This window comes from Aotus nancymaae, unplaced genomic scaffold (genome assembly GCF_030222135.1).
Source record: "Aotus nancymaae isolate 86718 unplaced genomic scaffold, 86718_ANA_hifiasm-v0.15.2.pri h1tg000041l, whole genome shotgun sequence".
Classification (NCBI taxonomy): Eukaryota; Metazoa; Chordata; class Mammalia; order Primates; family Aotidae; genus Aotus; species Aotus nancymaae.
This window is the reverse complement of record NW_026988455.1, coordinates 40,591,441-40,612,770: the sequence shown is the minus strand read 5'-3', so window position 1 is coordinate 40,612,770 and position 21,330 is coordinate 40,591,441. Positions and strand designations below refer to the sequence as shown.

Sequence of the window (21,330 nt, the reverse complement as noted above, 5' to 3'; positions counted from 1 at the left end):
CACATCCATTTACTTGATTGTTCATTTCCAATATATGTGTATCATGACATCAAAATTGTTAACTGTGCCCTCATGAGAATAACTTTATCAACTAGAGTTCAGTGCTTGCGTATAGTTTCTTTTACCATTAGTCTTACAGATTCCAGGCTGGGTGCAGTGGCTCACGCCTGTAATCCCAGCACTGTGGGAGGCTGAGGTGGGCGGATCACAAGGTCAGGAGTTTGAGACCTCGTGATCTCGAGGCCAAGATGGTGAAACCCCATCTCTACTAAAAAATATAAAAATCAGCTGGGCATTGTGTCATGCGCCTATAATCGTAGCTACTCAGGAGGCTGAGGCAGGAGAATTGCTGGAACCCAGGAGGCAGAGGTTGCAGTGAGCCAAGATCACACCACTGCTCTCCAGCCTGGGCGACAGACCAAGACTCTGTCTCAAAAAAAAAAAAAAAAAAAAAGTCTTACAGACGCCATATATTTCCAATATAATTTTGGTCAGGATCCCACCCCTTCTTTCAGTGAGGTTATTTTACACATTTCTAATAGATTGTTTTGTCACATTCCATATTCATTCTGGGATCCTTCAATCTTATAATTGTTTTGAAGATTTTGTTAACATTCTTTTTGAAAACTTTTACTGACTTTCTTTCCTCCCTGCTATCAAATTTTATTTTCCAAAAGTTATTTTATGCTCTAAATTTATTATATCTTATATCATCTTATTCTTTTATCATAAATGCTACTTAGTTGTTAGCAATCTGTACATATCAAAATCCTCTCTAGAGATATTAATGAGAATTTTTGTGAAGACTTCTCTCTGTTTACTCATTTTTCTCTAAGTGTTTCATTTAGTCTTTTCTTGCCTATATGTTCCACGTTAGAAATATTCTTCAGATTCTGGTAATGTTTGTCTGACTGTCCATGATTCCAGGTGCAAGAGTGCAATTTCTGATTGGAATTTTTGAGGGCATGAGTGGGTCCTGTTAAGGCTGTTTCCTTGTAGGACAATTTGGCTGGGCAACTATTGGGGGAACCCCTAATATTACATTAAGTCTTTCCACTTCTGCTGATTCTCTAGAGAGATATCTTCTAATCTTACGTCTAAAGAGTAAGGCCTATCTGCTAGTAATCTGTTAGCCCACACAATTTCAGGCTGGCACTCACACCCTCAGTTATGAATGGCTTCCCCCTCGGTTGAGTCTCTGTTTAAACTGTCTAGTCTTATACCATTGTGGTGAAAGGGAATTGACTCAGTGACATGAATAGAATCTAGGGACAGGGATCCAATTGCTTATTTTATTTTATTTTACTTATTGCTTTATTTTTATATAGAGATGGGATCTCGCTATGTTGCCCAGGCTGATCTCCAACTCCTGGGCTCAAGCAACTCTCCTGCTTCAGCCTCCCAAAGTACTGGAATTATGGTGTGAGCCACCATTCAAAGCTTCTGATTGCTTTTTTTTTTAAAGCTTCCAACCATTTTTTCTTATTTTGGCTCCCCATCCCCTTAATCCCCAGTTCCTGAGATATCTGATACTGCCAATTTCTGAGGCTTTTGGTGATTTCGAAGTGAAGATTAGGTCAATTTTCAGCTTTCCTCATTTCCTTTTTGGGTCTGCAAGGCTCTTTAGTTAACATTCATATGTCTGCTTTCCTGACTTCCCAAATGTTGTGCTGTTGTATTATCTTCATTTCTTCTTGGGTATATATCTTTAAAAGCATATCTGTATCTGTCTGTCTATTTGTCCCTTTACAGTGATTTTATAGAGGTTTCTGGTGGGAGCAAAGTTAGATTCTTCCACTGAACCCATTGTCCATCTTTTTCCAAATCCAGTTTATAAATTTTTATCTCCTTGATATAATGTTAATGACTTTGGGAGGAAGAAATATGTATGTGTGTGTGTGTGTATATATATGTGTTTGTGTGTGTGTGTGTGTATCTTTATATTGAAATCTCTGAAGGCATGAGTGGGTCTTTTTACTGGGTGTGTCTTATTAAGGTGTATATATATATGTATCTGGTATATAGCTATATATATTTATATACCAGATCTAGGATGTCATATTATTCATTTTCATAGTCTTTTTTTTTTTTTTTTTTTTTTTTTAGATAGAGTCTCACTCTGTTGCTCAGGCTGGAGTGCAGTGGTATGATCTTGGCTCACTGCAACCTCTACCTCCTGGATTCAAGCAATTCTCCTGCCTCAGCCTCCCAAGCAACTGGGACTACAGGTGCATGCCACCAAACCAGGCTCATTTTTGTATTTTTAGTAGAGACAGAGTTTCACCATCTTGGTTAGACTAGTCTCAAACTCCTGACCTCAGGTGATCCACCCAACTCAGCCTCCCAAAGTGTTGAGATTACAGGCATGAGCCATCATGCCCAGCCCATTTTCACAGTCTTACAATGCATTCTGGATACCAACTACTCAATAAATATTAGTTACATTAAAATATATAGAAATCAGAAAATCTTCATTGTGTTGTGCCTTAGTGTTGATTGAGCACTCATAGTATACCAAAGATATTATGCACCATGACCCAAATGTAACTGTCTCTCTGGTGACTTTCTGCTTTTCCAACTAAATTAATAACATAGAGAATCTTTATAAATAGTGCCTTTGTTTTCACTTCTAAATAAGCCTCCAGGGAAGAGTAGACAGAAGCATTTATGCCAGATACATTTATGACATGTAAATAGCAATATTAAAATTGGTATTAGTTGTTACCACTTGAAGTATTAGGAGAGTGGGGTTCAGCTGGGGTCCTTGCCTGTGCCAATATGGTTCTGTTTTAACAGATGACAATGTTAGCAATTAACTTCATCAATGAGTACACATTCATGCAGCATTGGTCCTCCATTCTAAATGCATTTGGCTAATGTCAATTATGAGACTGAATGTTCCTAGACAGATACTTTTGCTTTGGTATATGATGAGTTACATAGGATTAAAACTGCCTACTTGCCTCTTATAAAATGTAGTTTTCTCTATTGTTTAAATATAATTTGTTCATGTGGTAACATAATGCTAGATGAACAACTTGATTTTATTTCTGGCTCTACTACTTCCAAAGTATAAGACTCTTGTCTAATCCTTTTAGCTTCTCCAATGTATCGACTCCCTATTTATATAGCTGAGTTGCTATCACTCACACTAGCTCACTAATAGTGGGGATAATACCTACCTGTGCTGAAGTCAGGATAAAGCAAGTTTATGAAGAATAATCCTGTTAGGCACCTTCCGCTTTAGTTTGTAAAATATTATACAAATATAAAGGAACATTATTTTGAAAGAATTGCTAACACTACATTAAGGCAGGACATATTGGACTAAAAGGCCTACTGTTGACAACTGACTTTAAAAAAAGCAGAAGCAGCGACTCCTGAGTCCTTTGCCTCTTGAGTAGTTTGTGGATTATGAACAATGTACCGATTAGATCTTATGTATGTACTGGTTCTACTCGTAAACATTCTGGCTTTTATTTTGCTTTCTACCGAAGAACAGGAAATAGTTGAGATCTTGACATAATGTAGGTTCTAATTTTTCAAAGTTCTCTATTTTACTTGGTTTCTTTCTTGACTCTGAAGTCAAATGTAAGTTTCAAGATCTCACTATTCATTTTATTATTTTGTAAACAACAAAATCAAGTTTAGGAGGTTTGTCTACATTTGTCTGTCTAAATATTCAAATTCCTCAAGGGTGCCAGCATTTTTTCTTATAGAATTCTCTATAATGCCAAGGGATCTTGGTCATCCTAACAAATGCCATTCTTTGTTTTATAGAAGACAACCTGAGTCTGTGGTTTGGTTGTTTGTTCTGGGCTTGGATTCCTGACATTGAAAAGGTTTAAAACATACCAACAGTAGCAGTCAATTGGCAGACAGACAGACACAAAGCCATTCTCAAGGATTCTTCCTTTATTTCTGAAATACCTTTTGACCACTGGAAAGGGGGTTGATGTTTTCCTTTTGTTTCTTTTAGTATGCTCACAGTGATATGGAAAAGGAAAGGGAGACTATTGCCTCAAGAGGGTTTTTTTCTTTTCTTCCACATGAAAGACTTCATTGTTCTACCTCAAGTTTACTGCAAGCCCTTGGGAAAGTAGCAAAAGCTCAAGAAAGAGAGAATGATTACTGATGCACTTGCAGGCTCTGGCTACATAGAAATACAATGATCTGTGAAAGTGGATCCTTGTTACATTTTAACAGTCTAATGGGGCTTGCTTTATCATGAGTGCCTTTAGGACTGCTTGTACTGATTTAATCAGGAATGAAGCCTTTAAGCTGACTTTATAAACCCACAATGCAACAGTTAGTTGGCAGCTGTGATTAGATTTAATTAGTGTAAGTGGAAAATGTAGCACTTTTTTCACTTTTCCTACCCGATCTTCTACCTACGATTTTATTTTTGGAAGTTTTTCTCAAGGAAGTGTTTTACTCCCCACTCCTCTTCCTCATTTCTTAGTTCTGGGGAATAAAGATGCAAATAAACATGTGAGGTCAAATGAGTCTATGCACTTAGATACTCAGTATTGGTTCTTGCATGTTTTTTTGTTTTGATTTTGTTTTTGTTTTTGTATTCCTAAAGCACATGTAATCTGTGGTGACTTTGTGTAGTTGGGTGTTGACAATATTTCCCAAATTAGGAATTTCAACATATGAGATTGTGATTATAAATCTGCAAAGAGGCTTAGGAGAAAAACCAAGATATGATAATACCAGGGCTGGTAGTGGTAGTGGTGGTGGTGGTTGCATAGTGACCAGGAAAAGCTATCAGTTAATTAATTTGTTAGCCTGCTATTATGAAGCACAGTGAATTATTAATTTAAATAAGACTGCATTGTCTTAAGACTGTAATTTCACACTATAAAAATCCAAATTGAATGGTAAAAATCCAGAGCTGTTTTGTGGGAATTTGACATGACTCTCATTTGCTGGTGAGGGCTGTGCTGGATTCTGTAAGGCCGGCTGCCTTGCCGGGAGCTAAATGGATACACTTATCTCTCCCCATGCTGGATAATGAAGTCATCATTCCAGACACCTACTCCTATCAGGCCTCTCTATGCAGGCTCCACACACCCACTCCTGCATTCCTCACTCGACCCCTTCAAAATTTAAAAAGCCCGCCAAAGATTTGTCCAACAGCAGCTTAACATTGACCTCTCCAGCCGGTCAACCCACCAGTAGCCCCATCTGGCTACCAATGACAGCTCGCCCCATCAGCACCTTAACTTCCCCTGACCAATGGAACTGTCTGCTCTTTGTTTCCCTAATAATCAGTCAACCCCCCTGACCAATAAAACTGTTTGCTCTTTGTTTCCCTAATGACCAATCAATTACCTCCACTCCCTATAAAGCCCCAAGCCCTAAGAAGCCCAGCGCGACTTCTCTGGCCCCTTCCCGGACCACAGAACCTTGCCCGGGAGCTGAATAAATTGGATTCTCATTTTCTCACACTGGCCTCAGTTTCCTCATTTTGACTCGGCAATATACCTTCCAGATTCATAGATTTGGGAAGCCTTAGCATGTGATAGCAAAAATTCTGAGAGGGAATGAAGTCATGTAGAATAGGTGATGAGGAAGAACAATGAATGGGTCAAACTCTGTGGAATCCCAATATTTAATGATAAAATGGAGGAAAAGTATATGTAAAGAAACAAAATAAAAAAAATCAAAATCAAAAAGGTTTGAAAATAAACCAATGTAATATATGGAAGTTGTAGAGTAAACACTTAAAAGTTCACGTAGACAAATTACCCAAGTGACCCCCAAGGCAGTACTTGTCTGAGAATTTTTCAGCAAGAAGGGAGCAGTGATGCTCCTCTTCAGGGGACATTAAGCACCCACCACTCCTCTTTGGTGGAAGTAATCATGACATGTAGGGCTTAAAAGTAGTTCATTATTGCCAGAAGGCTGAGGCCCAAGTTGAAAGAGGAGTTAATACTTGTACACATTATTGGTGCCAAATTAATTTTTTAGTAGACATGTTTCTAGCAGAAAGAGAAGAGATAAGAAAAATAAATGAATAGGAGAATATGGAATCTGGTTCTAATTCCAGGGTCCATTTTTAGACTTTTATTACATTATATTTTGACCCATTTTTATAAATATACATGAGTACACATCACACAAGCCTTGTACATTTTTGCAAAGTAAATATAATTTTGGATCTATTTCTATGGTAGATATTTTTGATGATGTTACTTGAGAATAGAGTAGTTACCAATGACCTTAGCCATCTTGGTGAAATATCTGGAAAAGTCAGCTGCAAGTTTGGTTTCTTGTTTATTTTTTCAGTCTTTATAGTATTTCAGCCATTTTTTTTTTTCCTCTCAAGCTATTTCCTAGTTCCTGACCAAGGACTTATGTGAGTCCCTGTAAATTCAATAGGTCATATATATAAACATTTGGTCCTGAGTTTTCAGTTTTTGGAAGAGATTTATATAAAATTGACATTGAAATGAAAACCAAACTAGTCTTTTTTTTTTTCATGAAAACTCCAAAGTAAAACATTTTTGATTTTTAAATTTAGGTAATAAAAACGTTAGTCTCAGATGAGAGAAATTCTTCTTTGCACTGCACTTGAAAACAGAAAGGTGAGGGAAAAAAGAAAATTAGGTCCTTCAAGTAAGTCACTTTGTCCAGTAGCAGCAGAACGCAATTCTCCAGTGTAGGAAGAAGCATTGAACAGAGAGCATGAAATTTGTTCCATTCCTTACTAATGAAGTAATCTTGGGAAGATACTCCAACTCTGGTCTGCATTTTCTCATTTGTTAAATGATTGGGTTATGCTAGCTATTTTTGTTATTGCTTCTTCCAGATCCCACGTCATGGAATTCCAAATAAGATTTCGTTACTTGGCATCCAATAATCTATACCATAGATGCTCAGTTAATCAACATCCATTTAATCAATCTGCTAGAGTAACCCATGCTCTCCATTCTCTCTGTAAAACTTGGACAATGCTTTTTGCAGAATGCTAGCAGTCAGATGATTACTCTAGTACATTCATCCACTCCTTCTCCTGTTGGTTGAGTTTTATGTTTCCCAAGAGTCAGCTGAGTTTGTCCCCAAGTCTGTTTATCTCAAGTTATATTTATTATTGAAATTACACAATTTATTAAATAGTGTAAAAGCCAAAGTAATATGAGTGTGAAAAGAAAAAGAGCTGTTTCTATGAGAAACTAATGCTTTCAATAGAGTCTATAAGCATGTAATATAATCAGGTGTGAAGAAGACATCATAAAAAGCTAGAAAATGCTGATAAATATCTAGAGAAGTATATTTTTATATTTCTTCACAGCTGACCTTATTTTCTTATTCCACTTTAAAGAAACTGAAACTGGAGATCAAAGATGACACTTATGCAAGAAAGCAATAGAACTCCCATCAAACTGTGGGAAAATGTTCTACAGCAAAAGATTGATTAATAAATGCAGAAAGAAATGATTGATGCCATAATACATTATTTAGCTATACATGTATAATTTCTTAACTTTCTTCACTTTAACTTATTTTGAATTAACCAACTAACTACCAATTCTGATTGTATTTGATTACAGGGACATTAATTTGTCATATTGAAGTCAGGGCCAAGCTAACATTTCCTTTATTTTCTTAATACAGTCTTAATAGGATGTACTATACTAATGAATAGTGTGGAAAAGTTTTTTAATTTTAAACCAGGCATTTAAGGTATAAATCTTTATTTCAAAGCTAATTGCATATTATAGGGTAGTAGTATCATTTTCTGGGTTTGAATCTTGCCTTCTGTTCTTACAAATTACTTTGTATCTTCAGATACGGTTTCTACCACTGAGACATTACCATAATAATACTAGTTCTCTGAGTTAAGAGGATTAACTGTTAATATACAAAAGGCAGAGCACCTGGCATATTATAGAAATGAAAAATATGATATGGTACTTATTCCTATCGCTTAAAGTAGGCTTCAAGTGCTTCTATTTTCCAATTGATTTTTAATATAGTGATGGGCTCTGGAATTTGCTGGATGAAAAAGGGTGAACTTTGTGTACTTTTTGAGGGTAGCTAATGCAAACTTGAGAGAACAACAGGATGGCTGGGACCATGTAATTAGATTTCATAGTAGCCAGAGGTCAAAACTGAGCAGCAAGCAGAACCTTCAGTTAAGGGTCAGTGATCAAGCACAGGCAGAGATCAGTATTTGCAGTGGAGCTCCCAAGTGCCCCATGTGTAAAGCACTGTTGCTGGGGTTAAATAAGCTATGCAGCATGATTACTGCAGGCATGATCTACACTTGCTCTTCTATAGCTTCCTCTCCACACAGCAGCAAGATTGAGCTAATTAAAGCCTAAAGTAGCCATGTCACTTCTGTACTCAAAACCATACAAAGTCTTCTCATTTCACTCACAGTAAAAGCCAAAGTTTTTACAGTGAATGGCCTGCAAGGCTCTACAATGATCTGGGCCCTGATTACTTCTCTGCTCTCATTTCTTGTTATTCACTCTCCTCCAACCACACTGGTCTTCTTAATGTTCTTTCTTTTTTTATTGAGACTGAGTCTTGTTCTGTTGCCCAGGCTGGAAAACAGTGGCATGGTCTTGGCTCACTGCAACCTCTGCCTCCCAGGTTCAAGCAATTCTTCTGCTTCAGCCTCTGGCCTAGCTGGGATTACAGGCACCTGCCACCATCCCCTGATTATTTTTTGTATTTTTAGTAGAGACGGGTTTTCACCATGTTGGCCAAGATGGTCTTGAACTCCTGATCTTGTGATCTGCTGGCCTAAACCTCCCAAAGCCCTGGGATTACAGGCATGAGCCACTGTGCCTGGCCTTCTTAGTATTCTTTAAAAATAAGTCCTGGCTCATGCCTATAATTCCAGCACTCTGAGAGGCCGACGCAGACGGATCACCTGAAGTCAGGAGTTCGAGACCAAACTGGTTAACACAGTGAAACTCTATCTTTAATAAAAATACAAAAATTAGCCAAGTGTGGTGGCATATGCCTGTAATGTCAGCTACTCGGGAGGCTGAGACAGGAGAATTGCTTGAACCCGGGAGGCGGAGGTTGTGGTGAGCCTTGATCGCACCACTGCACTCCAGCCTGGGCCACAATGAAAGTCTGTCCCAAAAGAAAAAAAAATAATAAGAAGAATAAGAATAAGTCCTGCACTTTCTGGTCCTGTGACCTTGGTTGCTCCTTTTGCCAGGAAGTCTTTATTGCCACAGCTGCTTGCCTGGCTTCTGGTCCCTCATCCTTTCAGGTCCTTGCTGAAATCTCACTTTCCCACAAAGGGCTACCTTGACCACAACTTACACCCCCACATTCTCCTATACTTTTGCTACTTTTTCTTTTTATATTATATAGCCTATTTATTAGTTGTGTTTATTTTTTCTTATCTGCCTTTCTTTGTAATTTCTATGAGGGCAGGGATCTTTATCTGTTTTGTTCACTTATGTATCCCAAGTCCTTAGAACAGTACTTGGTATGTCATTAAATATTGATTGAATAAATGAATGAACAAGTGAAGGCATTTCAGACCTGGCCTGAAAACTGTTGAAGACATTCTTTGCCAGGGGCTAAGCAAATGGCAAAACCATCAATCTCTGGAGATTCATTGAGAAGAGCATTGATCTTGTTGGACTGGAATGGCTCTCTGACTTCAATCACAGTCTGAAAATCTCCCATTTCGCTAAATCCCATTACTTTCTCAATTTTATAGCCTCAGATTCAGGTTTACTCAGGCAAAGAGAATCAAAGAACTGTGGATAAAGCCCAGATGATTCAGATAATAAATGTATCTTTGCTTCAGTTTTGTGACATATGGGCAAATAGCTATTAAGGCGTTTTCCCCTTTCTTTCATTACTTGTCTCTGGTTTGGTTTAATGATTACCTAATGATTCAGCAGTTTATGACCTTTCTTTTTAACTCTTGTAGTTTCTGACCTTATAGTGCATTCATTTTTGGTATTGAAGATTTATTAACTTCCTCCCTTCCCCTTTTCTACCTAATTGCAATTTAAATGCTTCCAGTTTTTATAGGATGCAATGTATAGCTCTCTTTATGTATAACATAATAAGTATACAATAATATTAATTATAAGATCATTTAAATCTAATGAGTATGTACTATCTGCCAAGTTCTGATTTAGGAGCTTCAGACATATTTTCATTAATCTTCAGTCCTGCCTTACAACAGAGATTTTGAACTTAGAAAATTTACTTTGTTATTTTCAGCAAGTATATGTTCTTTTGGCTGGCCCCATCAGAATCCCCAGAAGTGTTTGGTGGCAGATCCCTGAATCCCAATCCCAGCAACCCTACAGACAGTCAGCATTTTAACTTACTTCCAAAGTAAAACCTATAGGCCCTCAAATTTGAGAACCCCTGGATGAGTATTGAGGTAGACTATATCTTAGAATACACTGAGAAGGGAATGATGCAATGTGCCGGTAGCACATTGTAGTCATTAGTAGGTAGCTTTTTACCTATTCCAGTTGAAGTTAACTCTCTTTCTGAAAGCCATATTTTGCTTCTCCTGCCCCTGCAGTATTTGACATAATGTGTTATCAGCTACGAAAACAATGTTCATCTTGAAGTTTCTAGCCAGAAGATACTGGTCAAGGAGACTTTTGTTCTTTCACAGGCTACATTATGTCTTTAACTTATTCCTTTGACTCTATGTCAAATTAATTTTGTAAGAAATAAGGGACTTGGCCAGGTTCAGTGACTCATGTCTGTAATCCCAGCACTTTGGGAGGCCGAGGCAGGCGGATAACCTGAGGTCAGGAGTTTGAGACCACCCTGACCAACATGGAGAAACCCAATCTCTACTAAAAATACAAAATTAGACAGGCACGGTGGCTCATGCCTGCAATCCCAGCCACTCAGGAGGCAGAGGCAGGAGAATTGCTTGAACCTGGTGAACTGAGATCACGCCATTGCATTCCAGCCTAAGCAACAAGAGCGAAACTCTGGCTCAAAAAAAAAAAAAAAAAGAAAAAAGAAAAAAAAGAAATAAGAAACTAACTCATTTGGTCAATGCATCTGGGGACAAAAGGTAAAGCAGGTATCTTAAAAAGTAAAGTATAAAAATATGCATCAAGAAATAGACTAGCTTTTCCAAATTTTTTTACTTATTCAAATAAAAAAACCTAGTATGACGCAAAAGTCAGATAAGTAAAATTTCATGGACCCATATCACCATAGTCAAATCAGGAAGTGAAGCAGTTGTCTAGATAAAGAATTGGCAAACTCTGACCCACAAGTCAAATCCTTCCAACTACCTATTTTCATAAATAAAGTTTTATTGAAACACATGCACATTATCTATGGATAGAATGCATGATGATATTTCTTGGTTGGACTCTCCACAAAAGAAATTAATTTAGAATCCAAAGTCATGAGAAATGTTAAGCAATTGTTAACCTGTAACCCCACCCCCAGAACTACTCCATGGGTCATAAAACATGCATTCACCTACTCTGCAGGGAGAGAGAAGACAGGCTTTTTATGGAGAGACAATCATTTCAAAGTGGAGGACATGCTCACCAGGGTGTGAAGAAGACCATTCATTGATGTGTGGAGAAAGATGTTATAATTTATGGTTTTACATTAATATGTAGAGAGAAGAAATTAAGCTTTACTAATATTTAATACACAGACTGGCAGTAGTCTCTGAACCCAACCCCAAAGAATTGGCTATAGAGTTCTCTCTTGCATGATTTCACTGTGTTAACACATACTGAAGTTTGCACATACTTGGTTAAGTGGATTTAGGGATTTCATTACTGACTTCACAAAATAGACAAATATAAAAGATTCCTGCAAAATTTTCTAAGATTGAAGATGACTAATGCACTGCTTGATAATGAAAAAAAGTGGCAAAGTTGACAGCTCCCTCAATCCTATAGAACTAGTTCTTGAGCAGCCAAAGAGATAAAAGATGAATTTAGATATTCTAATGAATTTTGAAATGATCAAGAGAATTATGAAATACGGATTTACTTCCTCTATCATTGTAGACTTCACCTTAGTTGAACACTGTGTCAACTTTAAATAAAAACTTTTGCATAATTGGAGGATTACATTAAAAAATAATTACCATGATTTAGTAGGCAAGATAATGAGGTCCTTTTATTGAGATGGAATCTTGCTCTGTCGCTCAGGCTAGAGTACAGTGGTGCAATCTCGGCTCACTGCAACCTCCGCCTCCCGGGTTTAAGTGATTCTCCTGCCTCAGCCTCCCGAGTAGCTGGGATTACAGGTGCCTGCCACTGCACCTAGCTAATTTTTGTATTTTCAGTAGAGATGAGGTTTCTATCTTGGCCAGGCTGGTTTTGAACTCCTAACCTCGTGATCCACCTGCCTTGGTCTCCCAAAGTGCTGGGATTACAGGCATTAGCCACTGCACCTGGCCAATGAGGTCCTTTTTTAAAAAAATCACATCCTTATATCATTAGGAATTAACTTTTTTGTTATGACTATCATTAAAATTAAGTCCAGAAATAATAAACATAATGTCAAACAGAATCACAAACATTTAAAAACATAATTAAGTATAATAAATCACATTGTTTACACATTTTAGTAGTCTCAATGATTTTTAAAAGTGAAAACAGAAAGATGTCTTTGTAAATTAATAAGATAGAAGTAAAACAAACCCCTAGGTTATCTTGATTTCATCCTTTAAAAATGTCTATTTTGGAACAGAAAACCTTATATCACACATTCTCACTTATAAATAGGAGTTAAATGATAAAAATTCATGAACACAAAGAAGGAAACAACAGACACTGGGGTTTACTTGAGCGTGGAGGGTGGGAGGATCAGAAAAGATAACTATTGGATAGTGAGCTTAATACCTGAGTGATGAAATAATATGTACAACAAACCCCCATGACCTGTGTTTATATATGTAACAAACCTTCACATGTACCCCTAAACTTGAAATAAAAATTAAAAAATTATCTATTTTGTATATTTTTGTCTGTATTATATGCTAGTATAATAGTACATGCACATACTATCATATAATAATACATACATGTATATAGTATGTATAGTACATGTGTGTATACATATATATATACAAATTGAAAGCATATGCTTAAATTTTGTTTTACTCATAGGTGCATAGGTCGAACAATTTAGAAGCCACTGATTTAGACAATGATGTATGGATTCAACCATCCTGCTGGGTATCTTGGATTTATTGCTGTCTGACCTTTCCTTTGAGTGAACTCCCCTTGACTTGCTGAAGGCCTGGGCAGAGTGACACAAATCACCATAACTTCTCTACATGCACCTCTGTACCAGTGCATATTTTATGTTGCCACATGCTTGCTTGTATATTTACATTTTCAACATTCATATTGTTTATCCTTATTACTGGCTATTTAAATACTAAAGCTATTATTGATTAAACTTGCTTTGTTCAGTACCTTCCAAAGCCAGCTGGCTAACACACACCCTTGCTACTCTCTGCTTTTGTTCTGGGGAAATCATTGTATGATTACAGATCTCACTGATTTTTATTGATTCTTACATATATAATGGGTGCAATTTGCAGATGCTGGTTATGTTTGGAGATGGCACAGTTTTCCTGGTGTAAAGGGAGGATTGATTTTAATGACACTGACTTTGTTTACATTATGTCAGAGCAATAAATGAATTCTTTTCAGAAAAAATTCTGCCCCAACAATGTAAATGTATTTGGTATTTGCCTACTTTCATACCATGAGTTGTGCTAAACGAGATGCCTCCTCTATGTCTTTTCTGGCCAAAAGAGATAGATAATTTAACATCTCAAAGGTCACGTCCCTTCAAGATTTTTCCTGTCTGGGAACAAACATAGCCTCTAACAGTACCACTGGCATTGGCCAAAGCTCTCTTTAATTCTTCTTCATTGCATCATAGGATTTCTTCATTAGATCAAGTTCATATCTAATTCTAGTAGTTCTCTTTTTTTCTGTCAATTTTAGCATACTGCAGAAGTTCTGCCTTTTGTATTTGTCCATTGAGAAAACCTCAGAGGTTGATGTATGCTACTAGACTGACCAGAAAGTCTGGTCTCTCACTAGCTTCCTCCTGCATTCAGGAAGCCAATCTCAAGTGCAAACCTCACAGCTTATCCGGAGTTTGGCAGATGTCAAAATGCCTCCATTCCCTCCCAGTCCAACCCTTATCCCCAGCAGCAATCTGGTGCCAGTTTTAATTAAAATTCATGAAAACAGACTGGCACTTCAGACATGGATGGAAACAATTTGTGGGGGAGGCAAAAAATAGCAGGGATATACTTCTCATGTTTACTCTCTATCGTCCTGTTAGGATTTCATTTTTGAGTGAAGCCAGTTTGAATTGCACATATGCTCATTTTGAATATTTTAGGGAGGAATTCACAATAACTGCCTCTTATGTGGACTGAGCTCTGTTCTCACAACTAAAGAAGTTTATTTCTTCTTTAAGACAAAGTTTAATTATGGCAGCTTCATATTGAAAATTAATAGCTTGGGGGAATTTAGAATGAAAAAATAGAGAAAAATTAACTTTGAGATCTACAAGACTTGGAACAGTTTTATAAATGAGAAATAATTTACTGGTATTGTAGTAAAGTGTTTTTGCATAAGGATGAAGAAGATGTGAGTCTTAAATATGTATAACTAGTATAACATGTGTATGACATTCATACTAGCCAGTAAATCCCAGACAGGAAAAAGCAGTTACACACTCACATTTTCTATTTATATTTCCTTTACCTAAAACAGTCATTTATTTATGCTTACAATGTGCCAGGCATGTATTGGGCCCTTTATGCGAATCATCTTAGCAGTTCTTAATATATTTTTTCACTATTAGAAATATGCTACATTCTAATTAGAAGTAGCAGCTCCTAAACAGTGGTGTAGTGACCCACCCTTCTTGGTTTGGAGGGAGCAGGTTGGGGGGAAATGTGAGAATCTCTGGGTTGGATAATCTAGAATTTAAACCTAAACCTGGCTTCAGAGCCTATGTTCTAAGCCACTATACATTAATAGCTCCCAGCCTTTTCATCTTTCATGGCCCAAAATATCTACCAGGAATATTCAATGAATATGAGTTGAGTTAAATTGTGACTATTTAGCAGTCATAATAAAAAAGGGTAGGATGAATGGGTTCCAGGAATGTGATAGACCTGCAAGTATTCTCTATCAGATATCTTTCCTACCTACAAATGTTTGATCCTTCTGTTTTGCTCAAGAGGCCCAGCACTGTGGATCTGGCTGGTTAACTCTGTGGAAGGTGGGGACAGGTACATAAAATTGGGAAGAGATAGAGGAACTAAAAGCAATGAATGGGTTGCTGCCTTGAGTAAGAAATTCCAGTCCCAGCTAAAACTCTTACCTTAATGTGGAACTTGAAATAAATGGGATCAAAAGAGTTTTGAAGAGCTAGGAAACATGAGAACGAGATGGTACCTGTCTGATTAAGGGGAAGGGGAGTTCACAGATATGCTTCTGGTAGAGACTTGGATTGGCTGGTGGTGTCTTCACTAAAAGACTGGATATGAAAGAAAGAGCAAACTCTTTCCCATGCAACAAGATTCAAGTCAAGTTTAGGAAATTCCTGCCTGGGTTAAGCCTTCACTATGCTGTGTTGCCACAGCTCATTGTTAATATCTCAAATGCAGAATTTAACTGACTTCATTATGTTAAGTACCTACTCCAGGGTAGGTGGGCCCCAGTAGTTTGTCTATTTCTCCTTATTAAGACTGACTGAATAAATAATTGATGAAAAAATGCCAACGTACTTGTGAAACCCCAACTATAAACATTATGGTTTATATAACAAGTATGTGTGCTTAGTGTGTTAGAAGCCAAAAAAGAAAGAAAACACCCAGAACTATATAAAAAGTAGGAAGTGTTTTGCACTCTGTGATGAACAGCATACTATATTTCTTACTTTCAGATTAAAATGGAAATGGCTCTAGGGTCTATCTGCAGAATTAAAGAAATTCTATGATCACACTCCTGCCTTCCCAATCCCTTCTACTCGGTTATTTGGATTCCTAGGGGCTTGTGCACCAGAACATAGTGTGCCAGGTTCCACTCTCAAATGACTAGGGGCCCTGGTGAATCCCTATTCACTGCTGCTTTCACTGTCTGGGCTCTGCTGGGGTCAACAATTTTCTACTGTACCTCTGGCCCTGTGGCATCAGAGATTAGCAACACGTCAACTTACACAGTTTGCTGCTGAGTGGTATGGACTTTGAAGGAGAGTGGCATAAAAGGATAATACAACTTGCTCTCTGATAGTTCAGAACCCTCAGCACAGCCATGTTCCTCTATTGTTATTTACCCAAACCAAAGCACATCCAGGCCTCTTCCTGTCTCAGAAAGGACAATCATGATTCCTTTTTTGAATTCTAGAATTCCCTCAAGGTCTGGGATTCTTTCTTTCTTCATCCTTCTAAAATAGGAATGGTACCCCCTGTTCTTTCTTCCCAGAGTGAAACTTAAAGGACCATTAAAAAGGCTCCAGGCTGGGCGCGGTGGCTCACGCCTGTAATCCCAGCACTTTGGGAGGCGGAGGCAGGTGGATCACGAGGTCAAGAGATCGAGACCATCCTGGTCAACATGGTGAAACCCCGTCTCTACTAAAAATACAAAAAAATTAGCTGGGCATGGTGGCGCGTGCCTGTAATCCCAGCTACTCAGGAGGCTGAGGCAGGAGAATTGCCTGAACCCAGGAGGCGGAGGTTGCGGTGAGCCGAGATCGCGCCATTGCACTCCAGCCTGGGTAACAAGAGCGAAACTCTGTCTCAAAAAAAAAATGCTCCAGAAACACAAGACTCTGTCCACTGCCCTTTCTTGGGGCTGAGAGTAGAATAGCTTTTATTCCTTCTTAACAAGTTGTCCACTCCATGAATAGGAGACTTTTTAGTATGTAATAAAAATTCCAGTACAAGTTGAATTATCACCTGCAGGTCACTCTGGTATATCAAAGATGCATAGAATAAGAATTTGTGCTGTTGTTAATTGCTCTTTTGCAAAGCACAAAGTTTCCTTTCTAGTTATGACCTAAACATAAAGAGAACCTATGTTTAACCTTTATGTTTAACCTTTATACATTTTTTTTTAGCTATTCTTAAAAAATGTTCTGGTAGAGAGTCCAGAGAGGAAACAAGTTTGCTGCCAAGGGCCTCACAGAGAGAAAACTGAAGAAGCCAAACTCACAGGGCTTTACAGCCTCCTGATATCCTGTCACTGGGATGGTTTGGCAGTAATTTCTCAGGACCAGTGTGGAGGGGAGGGAGGTAGAGAAATCTCCCCATAGGGTTATACTTGGCTATGATTGCGCCTAACATTTTATGCCTTGAACTCAATAAGATTGCTTGTCATATTAAAAGGCATAGCTGCTTATCAAAGCATATCCATAGTGCTGGAGAATCTAGGCCAGCTGATCTCAGTTATACACTGTGTCCAGAACTCTCCTGGGAATTATTTAGGTAATGATGGCAAGACAGTACTACTGAGTCATTGACCCCCTCTCATGATGGGTTGGTTCCTCCTTTGGAAGCACATCCTTGGGTCCTTTCCCTGTTCACTGATCTCAGTTGAGACCTTTTAAAATGGTGAAACTCATTAGAGTTGGGGATTGAGAATTTTATTTTCCTGGAGACTCCTTGGTTTCTAGACAAATGCATTCATTCTCTTCTTAGCATCCTTTGAGCTGAATACACAAAGATGATGGGGTGTGGGGTACACTGTCAAGCCACAAACATAACCTGCTCGGTAGTAATACCTTCCTACATTGTTATCTTGCTTTGACGTGGTATGATTCAAGTCTTAACCTTAACACTTTTTAAGTAGTTTCACTGTATTAAAGGCATCATCCTCAGCTGAAACTCACTAAAGCATATATACATCATGTGGACTAGCTGAACACAAAGTTCTTAATCTGAAGTTGACCTATTTAGTAAACTTATAGCTCAGAATTTGACCTCATCACCTCAGGAAATCAGGGATAAAATCTGTCTCTATATTGTTTCAGGTACTTTTTTTAAACAATCAAGCTTTTCTAAATTTGATCTGGGTATCAGAGATGTTATTTGTTTATCAAAAAAAAAACAAAATACTTTCCTATTTTTAAAAACTTCTCTGTGTGTATATTTTCTTTCTTTCTTTCTTTCTTTTCTTTTTTTTTTTTTTTTTTTTTACCTTTCACATTGTTCTTTTTTAAACGTTGCTTTGGAAGGAACCAAGTGTGAAACCATGGGTGTGGGCCTCCACATGCCAAAGCCTTAAGTAATTCACTTACAGTGTGTTTACGGCTCAGTTGAGGCCTCTGAATTCCACTCAGTACAGGTGGTAGTGTGTGCAGAGTACATGTGATCGGCACTGAACAGTTAAGAGGTTCAATCTTGGGTTAGGGAGGGAGGAAGAGAGAATATAAGCCTAGAAACCTGTTTAGATCATGACAGGTGGCTGTTGATTAGGACAGGCACATAACTCACCTGGGTGCCTTAGTGGAAATGTCATGCCTTATTTTAGAAGGAAATTAGATTCAGTGATAAAAGATACAACTCTAAGGAACAAATAACATTCTAATAACATATTTAAATGTGTGTCACTTACCAACAAGATCAGTTTTCAAATTTGCTTTTGACAAAGATTAAAATAAAAATAAAACATGATGCTGAAATGATGGATCTGTGAAGAGAAATTTGTTAAAAACATACAAAAACTGATGGGAGATTATGAGACATACTTTTCCCCCTACAATGCTATGAAATGCTAGTTTTTTAAAAAGATAATTTTATAATAACTTGTAAAATTTGATCGAGTGAAGGCAAATCCATAGAGATGTAAACAGATCAGTTATGACTTGGGACTAGGATGGTAGCAAAGGTTGACTGTAAACTGGCACAGATTTTTTTTGAGGTGATGAACATGTTATAAAACTGGATTGTGGGGCCAGATGCAGTGGCTCACACCTGTAATCCCAGCATTTTGGGAGGCCGAGGTGGGTGGATCACCTGAGGTCAGGAGTTTGAGACCAGCCTGGCCAACATGGTAAAACTCCATTTCTACTAAAAATACAAAAAATCAGCTGGGCCTGGTGGCACACATCTATAATCTCAGCTATTTGGGAAGCTAAGACAGGAAAATCTCTTGAAACCAGGAGGCGGAGGTTGCAGTGAGCCTCTGCACCACTCTGCAGAGGTTGCACCACTCTGCAGAGGTTGCACCACTGCATCCCAGCCTGAGTGGCAGAGGGAAACTCCATCTCAAAAAAAAAAAAAAGAAAGAAAGAATAAGTAGAATTGGGTTGCTATGGATGGAAGGAAGTGAGGGAGAAATGGGGAGTTATTTAATTGGTATACAGTTTCAGTTTTGCAATATGAATAGCCTTCTGGAGATGGACGTTGGTGATGTTTGTATGTACTTTACCCCACTGAACCGTACACTTAAAAATGGTGAAGATGGCAAAATTTTATGATATATCATTTTACCACAACTAATAATTTTTTTAAAGTTTTTAAAAAAATTAACCATGTGTGCTTGTCTGTTCTAAAAATGAAAACATCAATTTTATCTACTCTGATCTCTGGAATATATAATTCATTAATAAATAATTGTGGCCTCTTTCCCTGCTGCTGAGTCACATGGAGGTGAAGGCTCACCCGTAATCCACCGCCATGGCTGTGGATTGCTAGAGGTGTAATGGATGTTAATACTCCTTTACAAGAGGTGTTGAAGACCGCCCTCATCCATGGTGGCCTAGCATGTGGAATTCATGAAGCTGCCAAAACATTAGATACCTCCCAAGCCCATTTTTGTCTGCTTGTATCAAAGTGTGGTGAGTCAAAGCATGTCAAGTTCATGGAGGCCCTTTGTGCTGAACACCAAATCAACCTAATTAAGGTTGTTGACAACAAGAAACTAGGGGAATGGGTAGGCCTCTGTAAAATTGGGAGAGGGGAAGCCCCTTAAGGTGCTTGGTTGCAGTTGTGCAGTAGTTAAGGACTATGGCAAGGAGTCTCAGGCCAAGGATGTCATTGAAGAGTCCTTTAAATGCAAGAAATGAACACATAAAACTTTGACTCTCTCTCTCTTTTTCACACACACACACATACACAGACACAAATAGTTGTGTCTATAAATGCAACCATAGTTGTGTTGATAAATTCTGATTTTGTCTTTGCTATTCCTTTGGGTAGTTCATCTATTTTTGTGGAATTAAAGCTTACCTTCGTGTGGATAATCTCACCTAGACAAGTTTTACCAATTCTGGTCATGCAGTTCTAACTTCTTGCATGGTGGTTCCACTGGAACATTACCAAATTACCCCAGGCTCATCATGGCTAAATGAAAACTCATGTTCTTTGTCTGTAACCAGTGTCTGCCTCTTGAATTTCCTGTGTCTTTTAGTGGTTATTGTCATTCTCTTAGTTATTATAGCTTAGATCCGTAGAATCATTTTGGATCCTGTTTATTTCTCGGTGACGATCATTTTTTTTTTGCCTTCATTCTTTTCTATTCCTAAACATACTATACAACATTGAAGGTAAATTTAACTTTTAAAACATTCAAGCCATCCACAGCTAATCCCTAAATTTTCCAAAGTAATCTCCTACTGTAATCAAGATCAGTTTCCTTCTTCTCCCAGTGTGGACTGCTTAATGTCTGCATTTTTATTTTCCAGTGTTCTTTATTCTCTTCTTTCCAAAAATAATGGTCTTTTTTCTCTTGTCCACTTAATCTAATGGTCTCTTCTTATCAAGCTTCCTTCTCCAGAAACCTTCCCTGGTTACTGCAGCCTGTAGGCATCTTAATCTTCTCTGAATGGCTGCCTTGAGACTTACTATCTCCTCTGAGTTACACAGTGGCCCTTTCAACTGTCAGTGTCAGACAGGCATAACAAAAGCAGACCCAGGATGGTCAGGGTAGGGGATGAGGATGGATTAGGATGAGGGGTGTAAAGATGGGGGTGTCAGATGATAGGAGAGTGTTGACAGAAGGCCAAGAGCTGAGAGGGGTTTGTGGCCAAGGTTAGATTGTGATTTTGCTTAATAGAAGACAAAAATGTGAATGAATGCTTCATGAAACTCAGTCTGTGGGAAAGCTTGAAGAACAATGGAAATAAATATTGAGTTAAACCGAAGTATCCCAACTTTCAATAAGATTTCCAGTCACTGTGCCTTGACTAGTGTAGTCTCAGGCCACAGGGCAGATTAGGAGACAGAGCAGAGGTGTGGCATTTGGTACATGGTTCCTAATCCCAGTTCTGCCACTTACTATCTGTGCAATCTTGGGCAAATTACTTGAACTCTCTGAGCCCATTGTTTTCATCTCTAAAGTAAGGATAACA

At 38.0% G+C, this 21,330-nt stretch overlaps 1 protein-coding gene and 1 pseudogene across 1 annotated transcript in view; both read left to right on the top strand.

Moving 5' to 3' along the window:
- TMC1 (transmembrane channel like 1) overlaps positions 1-21,330 on the top strand; it is a 479,796-nt gene that overhangs the window by 88,049 nt on the left and 370,417 nt on the right. The gene's annotated exons all lie outside the window — the stretch shown is intronic.
- Positions 19,644-20,064, top strand: LOC105718671 (small ribosomal subunit protein eS12-like; annotated as a pseudogene).